The 3,806-nt window shown below is 38.0% G+C and overlaps 1 long non-coding RNA gene across 1 annotated transcript; it reads right to left on the bottom strand.

Moving 5' to 3' along the window:
- Positions 1-2,703: 2,703 nt before the first annotated feature.
- Positions 2,704-3,525, bottom strand: LOC117768051. Its single transcript, XR_004615002.1, has 2 exons — positions 3,478-3,525; positions 2,704-3,273 (listed from the first exon to the last, which is right to left on the bottom strand). It is a non-coding gene; the product is annotated as an uncharacterized LOC117768051 (long non-coding RNA).
- Positions 3,526-3,806: the final 281 nt, after the last annotated feature.

A 3,806-nucleotide genomic window follows, 5' to 3' on the forward strand; every position in this document is an offset into this window, starting at 1 on the left:
TGTTTTGGCCAATGATTGAACAGAATAATTTCCTGCAGGAAAGAAAAAGAAAGAAACTTTTGGAAACTACCACACTTAACAAAGGTTTTGCAATTTACACTGTATACTACAATTTTACAATATGCAACATCCTGGGTAGAGATGTAAACATTAAAGGCACTTTGTGATACTTCTGCTCCAGTTGTAATTGGAGAGTTTTACATTGAAGTTATAGAACACCTATGTGTCACAGTACGTATAGATCTTTCCTTACAGGTAGATATTAGACTTTTATGCAACTCAACTGCAAATGACAAATGCATTTTGTTGGAATCTTAACTGCAACTGGATTATGTTATATGAATTGAGTGTATGTTGTCACTTTGTGTGTTGGGCAATATGAAAATATGTTGATACTGAACATATAAATGTTCAAATTCTATTTATTTTCAGCCAAAAAACAGATGTAGACAGCAAACAGCATTACTGAATCTTTTTCTGATCTTGTTCAGGCACTCATGATCTTAGGCTGGTTTAATACAGAAAAAGTTCACAGTGATGTCACACGAATTGTGTTAAAAACTGGAACAAAAATCTTTCCCTTTTTAAAAAGTTTAATAATGTAGTAAAGTGGATATTATACTGCAAGATTAGTGTTTTGGGTGAAAAACAAATAGGTTCAACTAACATTTAATCATTTAATATGGTGCATGAAAGCTTACAGTAGGAGTTTTTTTTGCATTGTCAGAATATGCTTAAGGTCCCCAGCTTTGAATCTTATAGTTTACTCCTAAATTGTGGCTGTACAATAAAAATAGAGTCAAGCTCATCAAGAATGCAGAATTATTTAACAAAACGACATCCAAGGAACAGATCAATTTTCCAACTGCCTTCTAAGAACCTAGTTGGATGTAAGACTGATCGATGCAAATATGGACTGGATAATAAAATTATTTTCAAAACAGGACACGGTCAACCTTCTTAAAGGGATAGTTCACCAAGAAATGAAAATGCACTCATTATCTACTCACCCCAATGCTGATGGAGGGGTGGGTGAAGTGTTTGAGTCCACAAAACACTTTTGGAGTTTCAGGGGTAAACAATTTAGCTGATTAGTGACCTATCTTCAGATGTAATAAAACAACAGAAAAAACACAACATGCCTCCATACTGCTCGTGTGGTGTCATCCAAGTGTTTGCAAGCCCCGACATTCATATTCGACTCGAAACGTGATCATTAACATCGTGTTTTCAGCCTAAAAGTCCACCAGAAGTGGCTAAGCTAGCGGACCTTAGCATTTCCGACGGTCCCTGAATGCACCTCATTGGAAGATAGAGGACATTTAGGCTAAAAACACGTTTTGAGTCGAATTTGAATGTTGGGGCTTGCAGACACTTGGATGACACCACAGGAGCAGTATGGAGGCATGTTGTGGTTTTTCTGTTGTTTAACCACGTCTGAAGAAGGACTCACCATTGACTTCAATAGTATTGGATTCTGCTCTAACAAAGTTTACCCCTGAGACTCCACAAGTATTTTGTGTGCTCTAACACTTCACTTCACAGGAAACAGGAAGCTGCTGGATATCACACACACATTCACAACATCATTCACAGTGGACTCTGATGCAGAGCTTCTCTTCGTGATAGAGGTCTACAAGATTTGTGTGGTTTTCTGCTGTTGTTGACCTGAAAGTGAATCATTTCACATCCAATGAAAAAACCACAGGACAGGATTCTCACAGTGACAGAAACTATCAACCTCCCGCCTGTAAACTAAATCTAATGCATAGCCACTGTTTCAAGAAGTTGTATTCAAGACCTTAATAAGAACACAATGAATGAATTTGAAGACCTTTGTCAAGTACAACAGATATGAGGGAATATCAGGGTCCCAGAATTACTTCCACGTGCCCGTAATTGAAGATAAGGTGAAGTAGCAGCAGTAGAGAAGAGAATAACACCAAACACCACGTTGTCTCACAAACTACAGGCAGAGACAGTAAGTATTCATAGTCTTTCCCACAGACAAGCCGAGAGTAATTTGGACCCGTTCTGAGTTTTCAGTTCCTCTTGTTTGTAGTTTAATCTTCTTTTACAATACTTCACAAAATACACGACCAACATCAACAAAACTAAAGTCCACAAAGCTGTGAAATATCGTTGAGAAAGAACTACAACACTGAGACATTACAAACTATGCATGGTGCCGAAAACTAAAAAAAACTAATTTTAAAGCACGACGGAAGTAGCATTAAAAGAATGTTAACATATATAAGACCTACCTTAATGTGTTGAAGACCTAGTACGCAATATTTTAACATATTTAAGACATTGAATTCAGATTATTCCATTTTTTTTTACTTGACCGAGTGGAAACCCTGTAGCTAGTGAGAAGTGATACACTGCTTTATACATTATAATACAGCCTGAAGGCTTATGATCTGAATCATATATTATACATATCCACAGAGCTAGGTGACCTACAGGGGATCGACACGCCCAGGCCCTCGACCGGGCCTGTTCTCTGGTTTTGTTCACATATTTTGTGTCGTCAGCACAAATTCTTTTACAGAGGTAGTGAACGTCTGTTTTGTATATTTTTTGTATTTTTGTTTTAAACTGTTCGGATGAAAACAACAAACGGCACCACACCTCTGCTAAGGCCGAACAATCTGACTGTCTTGTTATGCTTGTCGAAATAAATAAGAGAAAAGGAAGTAGTTTCAACAGAAATCGTTTATTTGTCATAAAACAACCTGAAAACCAATGCAGTGTATCTGCTCCAGAGAAATAGACTTAGCACAGTATTATGTGGCTGAAAAAATGCAGAATGTGTCTGTTGTCGTGTTGCTTTGTGTCCTCGTGTCACTTCTGTTTCAACAGCGTCTTGTATAGTCAGATATATATACAGTATATGTGGTGTTTAATTTTTCATAGTTCACACGTGTGGGTGTTTATTCTGTGTGTTGTCACTTCCTGTCCATGGACATGCAGGTTAGGTTGAATGTGAATGTTGACTCTACATTACACTGCTGTTTGTCCACACCCATCAGAGATCACCACCACAGACAGAGGATGAGGCTGTGGGTTCACTGATTTGCTCCAATAGCCTGTAAAGCACACCACTAATAAAGCAGTCAAACTTTGTCTTATGTTGCATCACATCACACTTTACAACCTGCAGGTCTTGATGTCAGAATATGTGCTAAAGTCAGAACTCTGTGTTTTCTTCCTCTTTGGTCTCTGTGTGGTCTGTCGGATTTCCAGTGCAGCGTAACACACGTCTCCATCCTAAACGGTTTGACATTTGTTAGAATCACGACCGTGTATTGATTTGATACTTTGATGTGTTACAATTCACTGTCAAAGTTTTTTTTTCTACTTTGAACGTCTCATGCATCCGCTCTGTGTTGCATGCGTGGAGCATACAGTGTGAAGCAATTACAATTAATACACTTTATGGTGGATGGCCATGACTTGCTGCATGTGAAATACCTGATTTCCTCTCATGCGATCACTGGAACTAGATCCTTCCTCGTGGACTTCTGGTTCTTTAGCTGCAAATATTAATATCGTGTCAATTCTTACCAGATAACTGAGAAGACATTTTTTTTTTTTTTTTTACATGTGATTAAAATAATTTAACATAACACAAAAATATTATAATATGGAATTAATCATCAGCAATGTGGAGAACTGAGAAGATGACAGCATGTACCTGTTCTCTTACAGAAGTGATAAACCAGACAAGACGACAGGAGAGAGGAGAGAACGGTGAAAGCTGGACACAGAGAGAAAAGCAGCATCCAGCACGGACCACAGCT

Source organism: Hippoglossus hippoglossus, chromosome 1 (assembly GCF_009819705.1).
Source record: "Hippoglossus hippoglossus isolate fHipHip1 chromosome 1, fHipHip1.pri, whole genome shotgun sequence".
Taxonomy (NCBI): Eukaryota; Metazoa; Chordata; class Actinopteri; order Pleuronectiformes; family Pleuronectidae; genus Hippoglossus; species Hippoglossus hippoglossus.